This window comes from Suncus etruscus, chromosome 10 (assembly GCF_024139225.1).
Source record: "Suncus etruscus isolate mSunEtr1 chromosome 10, mSunEtr1.pri.cur, whole genome shotgun sequence".
NCBI classification, from domain to species: domain Eukaryota; kingdom Metazoa; phylum Chordata; class Mammalia; order Eulipotyphla; family Soricidae; genus Suncus; species Suncus etruscus.
In genome coordinates, this window is record NC_064857.1 from 89,688,371 (window position 1) to 89,709,279 (window position 20,909).

General features: G+C 42.6%; 1 protein-coding gene across 2 annotated transcripts in view; it reads left to right on the top strand.

Moving 5' to 3' along the window:
• Positions 1–3,102: 3,102 nt before the first annotated feature.
• Positions 3,103–20,909, top strand: part of SQOR (sulfide quinone oxidoreductase) — a 52,862-nt gene continuing 35,055 nt past the window's right edge. For both annotated transcript variants that reach the window (XM_049782493.1, XM_049782494.1), the window contains exon 1: positions 3,103–3,345. The gene's annotated coding sequence lies outside the window, so the exon portion shown is untranslated. The remainder of the gene's footprint in view (positions 3,346–20,909) is intronic.

Here is a 20,909-nt window from a genome sequence, read left to right on the forward strand (position 1 = left end):
CTTTCCTCTTTCCTAGTTCCATCTATGTGCTAGCAACAACACTCTGTTCAATTCTCTGTCTGCTCCTTCCGGCCTTTGTCACAGTAACTTATTGCTTCCTCTAATAAAATTATATCTAGCATAATGAATTGACACTCCAAAAATAGTATAAACCCACTGACAGCAGGAAGTGTGTGTTCTTCATCTTGTTTCCAGGCATTGTCTTTTCTCCACTACAAGTATGCTGGTTTCCACAGAATGATTCTTAATGGGCCTTGTAGGCTGTTTTGCCTGTAGGCCAACACAGGAGTTTCTTAAGTACATGACAGTTTTCGATGGCCACAGTTAGGGCTGATCTTTCCTTCTCTATCATCCATTCTAAATCCCCTTGACTCAATTCTCACCTTAGAGAGTTTTGATGACTCATCTGTAGGACCCAAACCTTTATGAGATCAGACCGTACCTAGCCGGAACAAATTGTTCTGCCGTCTGTTCCATTACAGAGGGGAAAAAGAGTACAAGAGCCAGCATGAATCACACAGCAGTCAGAGCTTCAATTATTTCAGTGGGACCATTCTTGTGCCCCTGGTAGAATGTTCCCATTGGGGACTAGAGCCACCAATCATGCAGAACCCTAAGTTGCAAGTAAAAGCACAAATTCCCCAAGTCCATCAATAGGAGTGATAGTAAAAGTCTTTTTCTGCTTTAACCTGTTTATTCTCAGTCTCATTGGCCTTCCTGATAAGGACACTGCACTGAGATATCTTAGTGCATTGCAACGTGAGGGCACTCAGCACTCCCTTTTTGAGTATTTTCTTTTTATTGTTGATGGAGAAGGGGGAACTCACACCCTGCTTGAGGGATATTTTTGGCTTAGTGCAACAGGTGTGTATTAAGGATCAAACCCAAAACACCGCTCCCCCAAAGTATGAGATCTAGCCCTTTGAGTATCTCCTCTGATGTGTGTGGGAGAGGGTGGGTTTTTTTTTTTTTTTCAGTTTGGAGTGATTAAGGCCAGGCCTCACCCATGCAAGGCAAATGTTTTACCATAGAGCCACATCTTGGCCATTTCAGTGTGTTCTCAGAAGAAGCATTTCAGTTGTGACTTGTAATCGTTCCAAGAGCTTGTAAACTTAGTTACCTTTGGGTGGGGCGGCACATGACACAAGATGTCATGCTACTGTAACAAGCAACTTGTCCCACAACTTCAGAAGCTCTGCAACATGCAATTCCAGATTCATGGAAGAGGACTTCCTTTGCTTTCCCAGAGCTCAAACGCTGTGGTCACTTAAACTTTGCCTCAGTTTCCCATCCCTGCGAAAAGCTTAAAGAGCTGGAACACATCTTGGGTATGCAAGAGACTATCACAGCAAGTGATATTCCAAGGGTACTCGCTGATGCATAAAATGATGACAGCAAGCTGAGTAGACAGGAAGAGCAAGAGGGCATAGGTTCCCATAAACAACATGCACTTCAAAGGCTGGGAGGTAAGTCCCACTGAGATTCAGACACAGGCCATTTCAGTGACAATTTTAGAATTCCTTTGATCAGGGGTACATTTTGGGATACTCCCTTTAAAGTAAAAGACAAAATGTACGTTTTTAAAATCCAGTGCATTATACACCTTTGTGTGTTCTGGAGAAAATACACTCTACAGTCTACACACCAAGGGTATTTCTCTGGCCAATCGATTGGTGACAGTATATGACAAGGTAGTAGGCTTGCTACACAGCAGGCAGGGGATCAGGGTTGTCCATTATATGAAAGAATAAAACACATAAATGAGAGAAGCATTCTACTCTTCCTGTCTCTTGGTATAGTCTTTGTTTTCATGGGTGATTTTGAGGTCTTAGGTGATTCTATAGAATGCAGAAATCTTGAGGTTTTGCTAAGGAAAAAAAAATTTTTTTTTGTTTTTGGGTCACACCCAGCAGCGCTCAGGGGTTTGATTCCTTAATCCCAAACATCCTGGTAGGCTGCTTTTTTGCTGAGATTCTGCTGAGTCTTTTCTTTCTGTATAAACCAGGTTAGGGAGGGTGACAGAATGTGTGTGTGTGTGTGTGTGTGTGTGTGTGTGTGTGTGTGTGTGAAGGTGGTTGTATTATCTACTGGCCTGGGGAGGGAATGGCTGCCACTTGTGCTGCCTGGGCAGTCTTCTGTTGAATACAATTATCTTCTGTTATCTTCCCTTGCCTCATTCAAGCATCAGCAAACTGCATTTTTGGTCAAATAAGATAGGTTCTAGCTCAACTCTTTAAGTACACATTTTTGCATGGTTTTAAAACATCTAGGACGAGAGCAGTATATAGTACAATGGTAGGGAGTTTGCCTTGCATGCGGTTGAGCCAGGTTCTATCCCCAGGCATTCCAGATGGCTCCTGTTTCAACCTCCTCCCCTAGGAGTGATCCCAGAGTAGTGCCAGGGGTCTCCCCTGAGCATCGCCAGGTTTGGCCCCTCTTCACACCCCAACCCCAAAATAAATCCATACCCTAAAATACCCAGTAACACACTTTTCCTTTGTCAGGATAGTTTGAGTATTTCAGAAAATCAAGTCCTCAGCCTGGATTTCTAACTGCTGTAGATTTTAACAGAAGCAGTCAGGGGCTTTGAAGGCAAGTGGAGGTGAACCAACCGAAATAAAGGCTAGAGATTGGAAATCACAAAATATGAAGTCGATTTAAAGAAACGCAAGTAATGATCTACACGTATGTATTTATGTATTTATCTATCTATTTATTTATTCCCGAAGAGACTTTCCAACTCAGAACCAAGGTATTCAAGAGGCTAGGCCACGCCCCACTAGCCTGAGGCCCCGCCCCATCAGCCCGAGGCCACTCCCCTCGAGCCCGAGGCCCCGCCAGCCCTTCAGCCCGCGGCACCGCCCCATCAACCCAAGACCACGCCCCTCCAGCCACAGGCCACGCCCCGGAAGCCCGAAGCCCCGCCAGCCCCGGGCCTCGATAACCGGAGACCACGCCCACCAACTCTCGGCCACGCCCCGCTACCCCTAGGCCACGCCCATTCTCGCTCGGCGGCCGGCCCGAGACTGGTGACAGGTGACAGGTGGCCACGCGCGGGCCGTGTCGTCGGGCCTACTATGCCCCGTGGCGAGCTCACGGCTGGCGGGCTCCGACCCCCGTGGCACCCCTCTTGGCGTGCCGTACCGTGCTCATTCCCGGTTAGGTGCGCCTGCCCTGGGCCCTTGGGCCGGACCTTTGCCGTCTGACCTCTCCCGGGGGCAGATCAGAAGGTCTCCCCGCCTACGTTTGGGGCCGGGCGGGCAGGCGGGGCCCCAGCGAGGTGCCAACCCTGCTCTAGCAGCGCCAGCTTGGAAGCAGCCCGAGGCTCGACCTGCCCCTGCCCCGGTAAGAGGCAGATCGTCCTGTCCGGTCTGGGACGCCCGGGGTGGTGGTGCTCCCTGGGGGAGGCCGCGGGGGCTCGAACCTGGGGCGCAGGGCGCTGAGTGGGGACCGAGACTCGCCTCTGGGCTGGCTGATGGCCGGACCAGCCCTGCTCCTGCCGCTGGGACTCGCCGATCGCAGCTCCCTGGGCCGCTTCGGGGCCCCTGCGGGGGAATCGGGGGGCTCGAGCTGCGAGAGGCGGTTAGGAGATGGAGTCGGGGACCTCTCGGGGTGCGGGATTCTGGGAGCGCCGTCCCCAATTCACTGGTGGTTGAATGGCCTCTCTGTTGCGCACTTCTAGGAGAGCTGTCAAAATTTCAAACTAGTGCAAAACTTTCTCTTCCTCTAAGGCACCTTCTGGAACAAAATGAAATGTTGGAAATGACAAGCTGGAGCTGTCATAACAGCCATAAGATTTTGGGGTCCCCTGGGTTGATTTCTGGCTCTGTGCTTAGCAATCAATCACTACTGGCAGCTCTAGGGGGATCTTACAGGGTGCCACAGGGATCACACCCGGGTTGACCATGTACAAGGCAAAAACACTCCTGTACTGTCGCTCTGGCCAACAGCCATGATTTTGAAGTAGCGACAATAGAGGGTGCCCAGTCTGAATGGGGGTAAAATCATTATTAGAAGTCTCACTAAACACTCATCGTGTTACCCTCAATCCTGTATACTGGGTACATGGAAGATGCTCAAGAAATATTTAATGACCCACAGTAATTATTGTGGATCAGAACTGATGATATCTGAAGACCCAAAATATATTGGGGAGACAGCTGGTGATTGGAGAAACGATGATAAATTTTGATATACAAATACATCCGGAGGTAGAATGTTTGAAATGTCAGTCAGGACTCGTGTGGGAAGCTTTGTGTAGCCGGTGTTCTGCCAGAAAGATGAAATAGAATTTTCATAGGAAGCCAGAGTTACTTTTTTTTTTTTTTTCAGAACAACTTTACCTCCATTTTGCCTCTGTCTAGGCTTGTTGATTGAATGTTTGGTAACACAGGAAATATCTTTTAAGGAATGGAAACCAATCCATGATGAAGCATTTCTGGGCATAGATACACATTTCTCTTTTCTTTTTACTTTTGGCCTTTCCCTGTCCTACCACCCACTACATAACTCATCTCTGACTCTGAATCTTTGGTAATTGGGAGCCTTGGGATAAATTGTTGGAAGCTGTCCAGACTTCACCTAAAATTGACTCCTGCTTAATTCCCAGCCTTAAAAGTTAATGTAGTTAATTAAGACAGCTGTGGATAATAGAAAGAAGAAAAGTAGCATCTTCTAACCATTATTTATTCTGAAATGTTAAATGGGCATAGAAGAGAAGGAAAAACTTTGTAAAGAGGAAATTTAGAACACTAGTCCTATGAATGTGAAAAGATAATATTAAATTATGAATGTTGACCCCTTAAATTCAAGTGTTGCCCTAATATTTTCCCTTCCCAAAATCTTTGATTGTGACTTTATATGGCTATAGGGTTATAAGAAAAGATAGGTAAGGGGACAGGGTGATAACACAATGGGTAGGGTGTTTGCCAGGCATGAGGCTTACCTGGGTTCCATTCCCAGCATCCTATATGGTTCTCTGAGCCTGCCAGGAGTAATTTCTTTTTCTTTTTTCTTTTTTTTGGGGGGGGGAGGGGGGAAGAGTCTGTTCCTTATTGGAAGAAGTCAGCTTATATACACTCTGAAAAGTGAGCTTATCTTCCGACTGCGGAATTCTGCATGAACTCAAGTAGGCAGGGCATACAGATTCATTGAGCAGGCAGAAATGCCTATATATCAGGGGCCATCTCAGGCTGGTAGGAACGTCAGGTAATGGGGACTTTAGATAATGTTAGACTCAGTTTCCTGAGTTTACAATTCTTTTTTTTTTACATTTATTTTTTTAAAATATTTTCATGTTTCTTTTCTTTTTTTAATATATTTTTTTTTACTTAAGTAACATGATCATAGTTGTTGGTATCAGATTCTTATATTTAAAGATTCTGGATTCTGTGCATTTCTTTCATTGATGTCAGGCTGATGTGGAATATACTCTAGTTTCAGCATACCATTAAATGCGGAGAGATCTGCCCTGCAAGCAGGCTGTTGCTGAGTCGTCTCAGTGTTGAGAGCACTCTTTGGAGTAAGTCAATGCCAAAGCAGTGCTAGGTCTTCTCTGGTAGAGGCTTGGATCCTGATAATGTTATAGACAATTGTGGTTGTTTTCATAGATAGTATCCATTGTTCAGGTGTGTGTGGGCAATGCCCATTCTTCTGAGACCTAAGCCAAATCATTATGCCAATGTTCAGGATATAAGGTCTAATTGCATTACCAAATTTGAGTTCCCATCTCTATTAGATAAGAACTTGTTTGCATATGTATTATTTTCCCATTTAAATGTGCCTATGCAAAAGAGAAGCAATGCCACAGATATTGTTGGTGCATCTGGGGGCCGACGAATAAAATCCAATATTCCCCGTAACTTGGTTCAAACATGGAATCTATACAGAGATACTCTTCTACCAGTGTTGCTTATAAAAAAGATTTCAAAGGGGGAAAATCAAACAATCAAATAACAAAGCCAGTGGGCAAAATTGTCACTATATGAGGATGTTTGAAAAGAGTTATAGATGTTAAGGGAATACATCTGAGATATACAAAGGAGATACACATGTCCCTTTTATGTTTTAGAAATAGTCAAGAGGGAGGGTATTGTTTCCGAGACACCACTTTGGTCTGTGATTTGGACAAGCGAAGACATGTCCTCCCCTTGTTGCCTGCTGAAGCTTCTGATTCCCTGAGAGGCGTTTGCTTCCTAATTGCTGGAAGTTGGAAGTTCACCAGTCCCCTCCCAGCCCCTTGGAGGAACAAGAAAGCCTGGGGTCTCTTAAATTGCACCTCACCAGAACTCACTTGCTGGGACCCAGAGCAGGTGTCCAGGAATAACCCTGGGGACCGGGACAAAGGAGAGAGAAGGCTGTGGGGGGCAGCTGAGGCTGCGTCTTCCCCTTATCTTGGCCAAAAAGCCTACAGTGTGGAACCTTGCCGTGATGTGTTGCCTGATGAAGCTTCAGACTCCACCCAAAAAATTACTGTGAAAGATATGTAATCCACCTTACCCAAAACAAAAATCATTAGTACAGAAAAATAGTTAAATGTGGGGTAACAGGAGATGGGAGTGAGGGAGTAAAGGAATAAAACGAGCTCCTGGATGGCTTTCAGATTATGACAAGCAGATGAAACACAATGATATCCAAATATTTGTCAATATGTTCGGTTTCACAATAGACAGGTTTAATAAGGAAACTTCCCTGGTAAATCCTAAAGCCAGAACCTATTGTGCTCTTGCTATTCCCACCTAGCTGGCTTGCCCAGCCATGTGGCCAAGAGAAGCCCTGGAGTTCCAGAGGAAGGAGAAAGAGGGGTGCAGGGGTGACCCATGTCCCGCACTCCTTCCTAGGCCTGGTTAAAGAGGCCTTTGGCATGGCGGAGGGCTGCCAAATCCCATGCTGGCAGAACCTCCCGGCACTCAGGAAGGAAGGAGATCCTTCCAGAGCTAGAAGGCTAGAAGGTCAGAGCCCACACCCAAGAACCCTCCCTTTGGAGCTGGGAAGGAAATGGGGAAAGCCTAGGGAAACCAATAAGCTCCTCCAAGGGACCCACCTTGCTAGCTTGCCCAGCCATGTGGCCAGGAGAAGCCCTGGAGTGCCAGGAGTAATTTCTAAGTGTGGAATGCAGAGCCAGAAGTAACTCCTGAATGCCACTGGGTATGGCCCAACCCCCCAAATAAAAGACAGTTAAATCATAGGGGTGGGGCTCTAATCTAATATAATTGGTGGCCTTATAAAAAGAGGAAGTGTTGGAGTGATAGTACAGTGAAGGTAGGATGTTAGTCTTAGAACTTCTCAGGGTTCTATCCCTGGCACCTCATGTAGTCCCCCTAAGTCTATCAGGAGTGATTCCTGAGTGCAGGACCAGGAGTAAGCCCAGAGTACTACCAAGTGGGCCCCAAAACAAAACATAAAAAAAGAAAGTTAGTCACCAGGAACCTGCCTAGAGGAAAGACTATATGAAGTCATAGCAGGAAGGTGGTCATCTGCAAGCTAAGGAGAGAGACCCCAGGAGACACCAGACCTGCCCCATTTGATTCTTGCGAATGTGATAAGTAAGGGTCTCTGGTTTAGGCTGACCTTCTGGTGGATCCTGGTTAAGGCAATCCCTGGGCAGACAACACCTGACTTCTTAGCGTTCTTTGTAGTGACACCTGAGGCAAGTTCACTCTATGATCTTTTATTTCCTTATCAAGTTGCTCTTAGCTTATAAGGTCTCCGATGGGAAATTATGTGTTTAACAAACACCATGTTTATTTGTAATTTACAATATGGATTCTGAAAGCTCTCCAAGGAAATTCTGGGTCTCCTTCATGAAGTTTTGCATTTCTGTGAGCACCTGAATAATGTCTAGGATGGGAAAGGAATGTCCTATTTTCTGACTAACTAGTTAATTTTGAACCTCTCGTCCATCTGAGAAGTTAGTAGAACAAGCACTGCAGTTTCATAATTGCTCAGACTGACCTTCTTAGAGGTTGTTTTTTTTTTGTTTGTTTGTTTTTTTTTTTTTTGTTTTTTTTTTTTGTTTGGCTTGATTTGGTTTTGTGGCCACACCTGGGTTACTGGGATTGAACCTGGATAGGCCCTTGTGTAAGGCAAGCACCCTTCCTGTTATACTATTGGTATGACTTTGAATGAGAGTCTAAGAAAAGGAAGAACCTTTGATATCTGATGAAAAACCATATGACACAATGATTTGGAATGTGTACCCTTCTATCCAAGTTCTTGACCCACAGAGAAGGCTCAGCAGGAGGGGGGAATTATGTCATTTATTGAATCACAACAGACATGAACATAGGGAACCTGGCACACCTGTTGTCTTGCCTACTCCTCATTATGCCTATGTAATTAAAGGAATGAGTTTGGCATCTCTTCAATCCCTTTTCAACAACAGATGTATAATGTGTAATTAAAGAGCCTCTTCTCATTATGTGACGACCTCACACACTGACTTGCAGGGAACAATATGTCTGACTAATTGGCTGGTCTTTATAATGAAATTCACCCTTCAGAGTCTTCTCAGGGCATGTGATGGGAATCTCAATGTTCCTGAGATTGCTGAGCCATTTCTTTATGATCACTTAACAGATTCAGGAGACCTAGGCTGAAGCTAATATCTACTGTATGATTGCTAGCAAATTAATTCTACATCAGGCTTCCCTCTGCTGTACCTGTGAAAAGCACATATAGACTTATGCAGGTGTTGATAGGAAAACCTGTATTTTTTTTGCCTATAGACCAGGGGTCTCAAACTCGAGGCCCATGGGCCATTTGTGGCCCTCCGTACAACATTTTGTGGCCTTGCTCTAGAGGAATCTTTTCTTGTTTTGTTTTGTTTTAGTTGTTTGGGTCACACGCCCCAATGTTCAAGGCTTACTACTGACTTTGCACTCAAGAATCACCCAGACTTTGCCTCCTGCGGCCCCCAGGTAAATTGAGTTTGAGACCCCTGCTATAGACCAACTATAAAAATGGCATTAAAGGGGAGCTAGTAGTGTTAATTTTTATGCTAGAGAGGAACAAGCATATCAAGTTGCTGTGGACTAAAACAAACAGATACAAGGTGTATCCCCTTCTATAATTCAGTTAAAACCTTTAACTTTCAATCGAAATAATTCGGTGGACTGATATTTTTCCCCTTTTCTGGAGTCAGGATGGAAGACATTTTCTTTAAATAAATTTTGCTTTTCTCCTTAGCAGTTGTATGATTTAGTAAAAATCAGATCATCCTTATTATAATGCTGAGTATATGGGAACCCAAACAATTGTCTCAGCAGCACAGAGAGCTACACTTGGCCTTGCCAGGTCTTCATTGCTAATTTGTAAATCCTTTTTATTTCATTGTCTGTGGGGGCCACTCTCACTGGTGCTTATTTGTGGTTGTAGAGGGTGAGTGGTATGGGACATGGGTGATTGAACACAGGACCTCTTGCATGCAAGGCTACATATGTAAGTTTCCACCACTTAAGACTCATCCTTGGCCCATTATTTAACTCTTTAAAGAAAATCCCAACAGTTTTCTGCTAAAAAGAAAAGAGAGAGAGAACGAGAGAACCTCAGTGGGACTCTTAAACCCTGTATCATCAGGGAAGTGAACACTGTTGTTTCTGTTTCCCGGATGATTGTTTTTCATAGTGTTCCTGGGACATGACCAGAGCAAATGTCAACCTTAACAGCTTAATATTTAACAGCTTAATGTTTAAACAGATGTCTGGCCTTATAAAAGCTCTGGAGGTAGAGCTCTGAAATGGCCCTATTGGCTGAAGGTAAAGAGTTAAAATTTGTTAACATTACACTAAGCTCCATTCTGGGCACACAAATAGCGATAGGGTGGCCATATGCCAAGAGGAAGGGCACTGGCCACCTGCGTAATCTCCTTTGAAGAGCAATCACTCCCACCATTTTCCAGAGAGGAGTTTCCTTCTCTCTTACCTGCCTTTGAACTTACCTGCACTTTGAGAAACCCGGTATTTTTTAATAGCATCCTCCCTTTTAAAGACATCTGAGCATGTCCAGGGTTTACATTCTTTCTTCTTTTGTCTCCAGAGCAACAGTTCCTCAACATGTGTTTTGAATTCATTCTTTTATCTCTGTCCTTATTGCCTTCACACCTTCACTGGTGCCAGAGATTCTGAAAAAGGTCATCAGAGACCTTCATGGTCTTAGTTTTATCTTTTATAATATTTACAGCGCCCTCCCCCCCCCCCCCAGCCAGTAGTGCTAGCTTATTGCCTGGCACATTCACATTCTAAAACACCTGAAAATGCTGAACGCCACTGAATTTCTTTTATTTGCCCTCTCTGCTTCCACTTGGGGGTATCCCTCTAAAAGGCATCAATTTGAATAAAAACTGCCAAGGATGCTCCTGGCAGTAGGTACCTTGACCTTAAATGTGTGCCAATCTCCAGCAGGTAAAATTTAGGGACAGTCTGAGCATGACTGGCAAGAGCTGGAACCTTATACAGGGTCTAGATGGGTTATTTAGCTCCAGCCAAGTGCTGGCATTGTGGATAGAAGCCTAGAGTTGTCAAGGAGGCAATTTTTTTGGTGAGACACCCAATTTTTTTGTTTGTTTTTTCGGGCCACACCCGTTTGATGTTCAGGGGTTACTCCTGGCTAAGTGCTCAGAAATTGCCCCTGGCTTGGGGGACCATATAGAACGCCAGGGGATCAAACCGCGGTCCTTCCTTGGCTAGCACTTGCAAGGCAGACACCTTACCTCTAGCGCCACCTCGCTGGGCCCAGAGACACCCAATTTTTAATAGTGGCACTAATTCACTACTGAAGGGAAAACTCTGAGTCAAACAAAACTTGTTCCTGTTTGCCTTTGAAATGCAGGTGGGTGCTTTGTAATGCTGAAATAGCATTACACTTGTCTAAGATTAAGCTACCGAATTTGCCAGCATATAACACGACCCTTCAACCCATGAAAAACTTCCTAAAAGTTGGGAGTCATATTATATGCTGGTATACGGCATGATGAAACTTGTTCCAGCTTCAGGGACAAGTGATCCGCACCCCTCTTACTTTTAAGAAGTAACTTACTTTTAAGACTTTTAGGAAGTTTTTCATGGGCTGAAGGGTCGTCTTATATGCCGGCAAATACGGTATCAAGCTTAAGTTTTCTTACACAAGTCTATCCATATATCTCCAGCTCCCCCAGACTGTTCTCCTTCTTGTCTGTGATTATACCTACTCATTTTCTTCAATTTTACTTTCCTAATCTTGACTTAACCAACAAACTATCCCAAACAAACCCTTGATTTATTGCCCTATTTCTGCCCATATTTCTCTCTTCAGCTATGTGAATACTAAACTATGCCTTAACCTTTTTCTTCTCAAAGCCCTTCCTACCTCTCATTCAATCTCAATCTGTTCTCCTTCCCAGCCTCTATATTGTTGGAATCTTTATTTGCATTTCTCATGCTAGGTTCTAATAAGCAAACCACAGTGCCAGAGTCTGAACTTGAATTACAAATTAGCTACACATTGGAATTACCTGAGCAGACTGACTCAAAACTGCTGAAGCCTGGGACCCACCCTCCATGATGATTCTGATGTTATTATCCTGGCTCTTGTCTGACTCTCAACTATGCTGTTAAAACTATTAGCAAAACAGAAGGAATTAAAAAAAAATGCTGTGGTGGGCCCGAAGAGATAGCACAGTGGCGTTTGCCTTGCAAGCAGCCAATCCAGGACCAAAGGTGGTTGGTTCGAATCCCGGTGTCCCATATGGTCCCCCGTGCCTGCCAGGAGCTATTTCTGAGCAGACAGCCAGGAGTAACCCCTGAGCATCGCTGGATGTGGCCCAAAAACAAAACAAACAAACAAACAAAAAACAAACAAACAAAAAAGCCACACCCAGGGTTTACTCCCAACTTTACGCTCAGGAATTACTGCTGGTGATGCTCGGGGATGCCCAAGATCTAACCGGGGTCAGCCACATACAAGGCAAATTCTCTACCTGCCATTACTATCCCTCAAGACCACCCCTCCCCATTATTTAAATCAAGGCACTGTGATTTATAAAACTATTCATAGTTAAATTTTAGGTAATTTTCCAACATTAATTCCACCACCAGTATCAACTTCCATCCACTAGAGTCCCCACTTTTTCTCATACTCCCAAACCTGCCTCATTGACAGGCACATTTTAAGTTTGGTGGTTGTAGTTTAGATATATTTTCAGTTTTGTTGACTCTGAGTTTCACACACACACACACACACACACACACACACACACACACACACACACACATATATATACAGAGAGAGAGAGAGAGATAAAGAGAGAAAAAGATGCTCTTTAGGTGATTCAAATAAGAAGGAAAGTTTGGGTCCAAGGACTAGAATGTGAAGTGTGTCCCAGCAGATCATGACACTGGCAGAGTTTGTGTGCCAGTGAAAAGGAGCATCTGTGTCCCCTCCCCTATTACACCTTCTAAAAGGCACACTTGTTTCCCCAAGTTCAGTCTCAGTTCCTGCTTCTCTAGTGCCTCTGGATTGAGTCTATAAATCCTTTTTTTTTTTTTTTGTTAATGGATCACACCCAGTGGCACTCAGGGATTCCTCCTGACTCTACGCTCAGAAATCGCTCCTGGAAGAGATGAAGTCATGAAAGTTTCCTATACATGGATACATGGAATCTATTATGCTAAGTGAAATAAGTCAGAGGGAGAGAGATAGACACATAATAGTCTCACTCATCTATGAGTTTTAAGAAAAATAAAAGACATTTTGGCAATAATCCTCAGAGACAAAGAGAGGAGGGCTGGAAGGTCCAGCTCACTGCATAAAGCTCACCACAAGAGTGATGAGTGTAGTTAGAGAAATAACTGCACTGAGAATTATCATAACGATGTGAATAAGGGGCTGGAGAGATGGCATGGAGGTAGGATGGAAGTGATTTCTGAGCATAGAGCCAGGAGTAACCCCTGAGTGCTGTCGGGTGTGACACCCCCCAAAAAACCCAAAAAAACCCCACAAAAATGTGAATAAATGAGGGAAGTGGAAAGCCTGTCTAGAGTACAGGTGGGGGTGGGTTGGGGAGGAGGGAGATTTGGGACATTGGTGGTGGGAATGTTGCACCGGTGAAGGGGGGTATTTTTTACATAACTGAAACCCAACTACAATCATATTTGTAATCAAGGTGTTTAAATAAAGATGATAATATAAAAAAAAAAGAAATCACTCCTGGCAGGCTTGGGGACCATATGGGATGCCGGGATTCGAACCACTGTCCTTCTGCATGCAAGGCAAACGCCCTATCTCCATGCTATCTCTCTAGCCCTATAAATCTTATCTTCCTTTCCTCCTTGGAACTTTCTTGGCTTTGGTTTTTGGAACTTTCTCAGTGGTTTTTATTATTTTGGATACTGCTACTTCCCCCAAAATACTGGTTCTTCTTTATTTATTTTAGAATGTGGTTCTAGACTTTGGGTCCATCTCTTTTGACAGACTCTTGTTGTCTGGGCCCCTTTTATCTTCATGTTTGGTCTGATATTGGTGGGAGAAGGCACCCCTCATCTCTTTTGGTGCATCCTCAGGAATAGTTTTCAGAAAATCATGGACCTATATGTAGTGGGATGTTATTAGTGGATGGAGTGCTGGAGTTGGTTTCCAAAAAATCTAAGTTTCAGTCTCTCTAACCTCAATTTCAATTTTTGCATGAATAATAGAAGCTGTTCTTAAGTTAGAGGATTGTGAAGATTAAGGTAATGCTTTATTTTAATTTTGGTGCTGAAATAAGTAAGTTGCCACACATATGTTGGTTTAATGCAGCTTTTCTCAGACAGGGGCTTTGTGGGCCCCAGGATATTGCAAGAGTTAAAAATAGTGCAAATGGGGGTCTATGGCACAAGAGTTGAAAGCCAACTGCTAAAACCAGTCAGGAAACAGGAAGGAAGCAAACAAGGTCAGGCCAAGAAACACTGGTTTAAAGTAAGAACACACACTCCAAAATTGTAGTTCAGAAGCCTGAATGCGATGTTTGTGGTTTTTTTTTTTTTTTTATTAGAAAATCACCTCACTGGCTGTGTTGTGCTCTTTTTGAGATGAAGAATGGATTTTATGATCTTTCCTAGCATTCGAGATGTTGTCCAACTATACCTTTGGGTTTAGAATCTCTTCCTCCATCTTTAAAGTTAGCCAATTCGTCTCTCTCTGCTTTTCTCCCATAGTTCAGGGGTTTATTCTGAATCATCTGGTAAGGGCTGTCCACTTTCAAGGAGCACACCAGGTGGGGGGCACACTTGAACAGGGAAGGTGCCTTTTTCACTCCAGGACCATAACAGACACATGGATTCAGGAGATAGGGACAGTGTGTATCTCTGTGTGGAGGGGGAACTGGAGAATTATTGTTCTATAATTTCCTTTGGCTCCAAAGATTCTTGCCTGTTTCATATCACATATGAAGTGCATCCTTTTCTAAACTCTCAGCCTATTGTAGCATCAACTGAAATGCAAAAATCCAGTAAATTTTAGTTCAAAAGTCCCAATTTTATCTTCGGAATAAGTTAATGTTCTGTAATCCTTCTTGGATTATTTGTGGAATTATTCCTGGATTATTTACTTTCTGTTCATTTGTGGAAGACAGGCTGGAATGGCAGTATAGTGGGTAAAGCACTAATCTTACACCCTGTTCATTTCTTATTACTTTATCTTATGGGTCCCTTGAACCCTACCAGGAGAGACCCCTGAGCACATAAGCTCTGAGTGCTGCTGGGTGTGACTCACTATCTTCTCCATGCCCAAGGATAGTGTAGGGTAGTTATAAGATGAAAGTTACAGATGTGTGATTTGGAAAGGGAGAAAGAGAAAAAAAGTCATTCCTTTTGGCATGCAGTGTGTCCTGTATGTGCTGAAAAAAGTCTTGGTTCATTTTTTCTATAATAGTTCTTCCTCCACATATTCAGAGAAAGAATGTTAAATAAAAGTTCTTCAGTCTCTCTTCTCTCTCTCATCTTTCATTCAGAAGCAGGCTGTTCTGACTCATGTGCTCCCTGAACCCATGTACACGGTCCATGCATGTGACTTGACATGCACATGACACCTGCATTCCCCCTCTTATGCTGTGGGCTTTTCTACTTTCATGCTGGGTCATGTATTGAGGCTCTCTTTACCTTTGGAGAAGCCTGCATTCTCTCCTGAGCATATTACTCTCAGCCTTTCTTATTCTACTCTCCCATTCCTCAGTACATCTTTATTGCCCTGGCCAACAGATGTGGCTGCTAACCATGTACGCATGCCATTCTTAGCTAGCCCTACATCTTACTTCTTTCATCTATGTCACCTCCAACCTCCATCCTGGCCAAAGACCAAAAGGGTTTAATCCTCTCTGGTCAAAGCCTTATCTAACCTTTCCAAGACTCCTCCCAGGAATGGGCGGGGTCTTGCAGGTAAGATCAAGTTACTGAGTTAGAATGGGGGGATGGGGCCACATGGTGCTTTGTTTCCTCCACTGTGCTCCTCACATTTTTTCCTGAATTTTCACTAGCAACCTGTTGGACAGTTCTGCCTTTTCGGTGAATTCAAGGCAATTAAATTTTTTCTGTCTTGCTCCTATTGTTGTTCTTGCCTCTATTCATTGCCCAATTGAGACACTCTAAAAATAAAGAGAAAGTGATGGAAGAACCCTCTTTTCTTCCTCTAGAGCTTTTTTTTTTTTTTCATAGCTGACAAGATACAGCCTCTGACTGTCAGATGATGAATGTTCCTGCTAGTTCTTACTGAGTTTTTCCCCTTCCTCCATCTAGTCCACAACCTTGTCTGCTCACCCAGGACCTGAGCTACCAGCTGTTTCACTTGGTAGCCTAGTGTTGGGTCAGTCAATAATGAGAAAGGATGAAATTTTGCAACTTGTCGCAACTTGGATGGACTTGGAGGGTGTCATGTTAAGTTAAGGGAGTTAGAAAGTAAAGGATAAAGACCGATGGCTTCACACATGTGAAGAATATAAAGAAACAAAGAAAGGAATTAGATAGTCCTTAATTCTCAGGCATGATGGCTAGAATTGCAAACTAAGGGGGTCGGTGGGGGAGCAGAAAGAACATGGGATAACAGTGGAGAGATCTTGTAGCATTGGTGGCAAGATTGGTATAGTAGTCCTGCAACTATAAATGTAAACCTTCAAAAGAAATAATTTAATGATGTCAGCACTATTTCAAATTATGTCAGTAAGAACTTAAAGCAAAACAACAAACCCAAAGAGGTATGCAAACTGGGATAACTTTTCCTTAGAATCATACCTGTGGTGCTCAAGAGCTGTTTTCATCTAGATTCTTGTGGTTCATGAACAGGGCTGCTTGGGGAACCCTGCTATGCTGAGAAACAAACTCAGGGCCTCACGCATGTAAAGAAAAGCAAGTACTCTACTACAAAACGTCATTCCAGCCCCCCCATATATATATATATAAATATATATATATATTCATACATATCTGTGCATGTATATGTAGAATTATTTTTTATAATACCTTGTTATACTAAGGGCTTTTAAATAATTTTATTATATCTTAGAGAAATAGGTTTTCTTCATCAAATATTTTTTGCAATAAAAATTATCTCAGTAAAGGAAGGAAAGTGGCTTCTTTCAAAAAAAAAAAGTAGACCCCATTTCCTTTGAATATTTTTTTAGATATATTCCCGTAATAGGTATAACCCTTATTGAATATCTTTTTATGTAGCTGCAATTTTCCCCATGTTTTGGGATATGTTTAGTAAAAAATTCTAGTAGAGAAGTTTCTCTAGTGTTTAGAGTTCATGTTAGAACCAGATGATGGGGATTGTTGAACTTGCTACCTCGGCCCCCATATAAACCAGTAATACCTTGTGGCATTATTTCTTTTTGCATAAGCGCATTAAAATGGGAAAATTTTACATGTGCAAACAAGTTCTTATCTAATAGAGATAGGAACACACAAATTTTATGCTGCTGTGGGGCCTTACACCCCGAACACTTGTCATAGCAATTTGGCTTAGGCTTCAGAATATCGGACATTGACCATTTATCCCTGAACCATGGATACCATGCAGGGGTCTCAAACTCAATTTACCTGGGGGCCACAGGAGGCAAAGTCGGGGTGATCCTTGAGTGCAAAGTCAGTAGTAAGCCTTGAACATTGGGGGGTGTGACCCAAACAACTAAAACAAAACAAAACAAAAAAAGATTCCTCTAGGGCAGGGCCACAAAATGTTGTATGGAGGGCCGCAAACGGCCCACGGGCCACGAGTTTGAGACCCCTGATACGGAAAAAGACACAGTTGTCTATAACATCACCAGGAAGCAAACCTCTATCAGGGAAGACTCTACCGCTGCCCTGGCACCAACTTACTCCAAAGAAGGTTCTTATGACACCCTGACAACTTAGTAACAGCAACAACCTGCTTTCAGGGCAGGTTCTCTGTGTTGCTACCTAATGGCAAGATGAAACCAGAAGATGCTCCACATCATCCTGACTTTGACATAGGATATGTACAGAAACCAGGATTTCTATTTTTTTTGGAGGGGGGAGCAATTCGGTAATGCTCAGGGGTTACTCCTGGCTATGTGCTCAGAAATCGCTCCTGGGTTGGGGAACCATATGGGACTCCTGGAGATTGAACCACAGTCAGTCCTAGGCTAGCATGAGCAAGGCAGATGAATTATGGCTTGTGCTACCACTCCAGGCCCCAAAACCAGGATTTCTAACTACTGAAATTTGACAGCAACAACCGTGATTGTGAAGAGCTTTCAATGGGACCACAGAGAATGACTTTGGGGTTGGACAACCTAGTATGCCTAGATCCTAGAGTTAGTCTTATGCCAGAATAATTCATGGATAAGGTCTCCCTGTTTTTGGGCCAAAGGTTTTTCTTTTTATTCCATATTTTGCTGTGCCTATGCAAACAACACCTGCCACTCTCTCCCCCCCCACACCTTTTTTTTATTGTATTTTTTATCTCTAATCTTTAAAAGAAAAGAGCTTACTAAGCCTTCTGCTATTGTATTACTGACTTTATTGGAGATACAATAATTTTCACAAATATACTTGCTCTGAACTTTTCTTATTCTTTTTCTTCTCTTCCATTTTACTTCTTTAGTTTTTCTTGCTATTTTTTCTATTTTTAAATAACGTTGTTTTCTGTCATCTTAAAACAAACATATTATGATAAGTTTTGTCAAGTATGTGATGCATTTTCTTTAACTGAAAAATAAAAAAGTGGACCCCTTCAAAGAAAATCAAAGGATTTCTTTAGCTTTCACTTTCTTCTAGCACTTTGAATTATTTAAGTATATAAGTGAAACCTCCTAACATCAGAATTTGTTTTGTCTGATATTTTCTTCCTTGGAATATAGTGTTTATAGACTGGGAATGGCACAAGAACTGAGAGGAGAAGTTTCTGATATTCCACATGGAAGGAGGCTTGTGTGTAGCTCGAAACCTGTAGGTTTTTAAAAAAAATCTTTTTAAGGAAGCACCATAAAGTTATTCATAATTGACTTTCAGGCATATAGCGTTCCAATGCCAATTTCTTCACAGGGTGTAGAAATAGCAAAATTGTGACGTATATGCAACCTTTCATGTAACTGTCATTTCACTTAACTTATCTTCCCATATAAATATGTAACACATGCAACATTGCTGAATGTAACTTAATTTATATACCCTTGTGTGATAACTGTGTAAATAGAAAACAGCTCAGATTAAGCATGCTATCTTATTTTTGATTCTGCAGATTTAGCCACTATAGGACATGGACAGTTCACTGAAGGTACACATACTTATAATCTGTAGGAATCTTATTTTGTTAACATCTTTTGAGCACGTCTGCCTGATGATACTCCCTTTATCAAGTTTAAGTGGTACAAATGGGCTACCAGAATACAAGGTATTCTTCCAGAGTAATTGTTACATTAAAAATAGTTCTGAAAATGGAGAACACAGTACTTGCTTGCCTTGCACACAGTCAATTGGGTTTGATCCCCGACATCTCTTATGTTTCTTCATTATCCTCTTGGAGTTATCCCTGAGCACAGAGCTAGTAGTAAGTCTTAAGGGGAGTTTGGCTCCCCAAAACAAAATAAAGTTTTGTAGCCATGTCATTTCATTACAAAAATTGCCCTGTTCACTCACATAACTATAACATTGTACAGTAATGTGTAATTCAATTTCTTTTTAAATTCTGCTTGACAGCTCAGTGGATATGTAAGGAGAAGAAACAGAACAAACATACATTACATCTTGCACCAGACTGAAAATGAAACACATCCATTTTTATGTAGGCATATTTAAAATGTACCTGAAACACTCGGGAAACAGCTATCAGGAAGGAAGAAGTTTTTAGAGTTGCTAAGCAACAACAGGCACGGTACATTATGTTGTTTAGGTTCATTCGGTTGTACCAGGATTGATGATAAAAAGTGAGGGGAAAACATCGCAAAGCCTAGACTGTTTTTTATTTCTGAGGCAGGCTGACTGGATTTGGGATGGGCTACTTCAAATACTTTAAACCACTTTGGGGTGTCAGAACTTCCTTAGACATCTGATTTATATATAACTCTGGGTGATGAGGGTAGAGACTTAGTGACTTCTGGCTGTAAAACGAGAAGGAAGAGGCAAATTGAAGTATCGGCATGCTCTCGGACTGGGCATTTATGCTTTATAGGCGTTAGCTGGGGAGGAGAGTCTCTCTGACTTGTTCTATCCTCAAATGTTAGGTAATAAAAGTCAGAAAACCAGGAACATGATTAGTGTAATGGGACTCAAGCCTTTCAGAAAGGTATTGAATACCATGTCATGAACAGGATGACTTTTTTAGTTTAGTTTTTTTTGGGGGGGGAGGGCACACCTAGTGTGGCATTCAGGGTTTACTCTTGGCTTGCACTCAAAAATTACTCCTGGCAGGCTTGTAGGGGGCATATGGGATGAAGGGGATAGAACCCAGATCAGAAGTATGCAAGGTAAAGCTCTACCTGCTGTGATTTCATTCCAGCCCCAGGATTACATGTTTTAGTTGCAGAATATTACTTGAGATGAGGTCAAGTTAAGGAGGCATAGCATTTGTGCTCAAAGTGATGACAGGAATGATTTACTTTCTGAGTTTTCAAAAATTAAAAAACAGTTTAGGGGCCAAAGTGATAACACAGTGGTAGGGTGTTTGCCTTGCACGCGGCTGATCCAGGACAGACCTGGGTTCTATCCCTAACATTCCATATGGTCCCCTGAGCCAGGAGCGATTTCTGAGTGCATAGCCAGGTGTAACCCATGAGCATCACAGGGTACAGTCCAAAAGCAAAAATAAAATAAAATAAAATAAAATAAAGCCTAACAGTATAGTTACAATAATATTGACAATTCAATTTTTATTGTCATTATTTGTTGTTTTGGGTCCACTCATTGGTACTTAGGACTTCCTAGCTTTGTACTCACCCTTGGCGGTGCTCAGGCGACCATATTCAGTACTGGGGTACAAACAAGTGTTGGCTACATGCAAAACAAGCATTTTAATCCCTACACGATCTCTCTCCAAATTTATGTTATTCACATATTTAGGTGATGTACAAAGTTTTTGCAACCCCACAACGGTTCTCATGCCCTTCCACTGCTGAATTATACAAATTGTATTAGTGGTCAGTTTTATTCTCATGTTGGTGAGTTTTTTGCAATTTAGACTTGCCCTTTTGCAGTTTGATAGATGGTTAATTTTATGTATTAGTTTGACAGGGGTCACAATTTGCTCAGACACTTGGTGCATTCATGAGGGTGCTTCTAGAGGTATCAGAACACTAAGAAAAGCAGATTGCCTTCCTCCATGTGTGGATCACCTCACACAAGCAGTTGCAGATAGGGCTAGAACAAAAAGACTGTCTCTCCCCAGAATAAGAATCTTTATGGTCACCATCTCCATCAGCTGTTTCCTCATTGTAACATAGGAGTGAT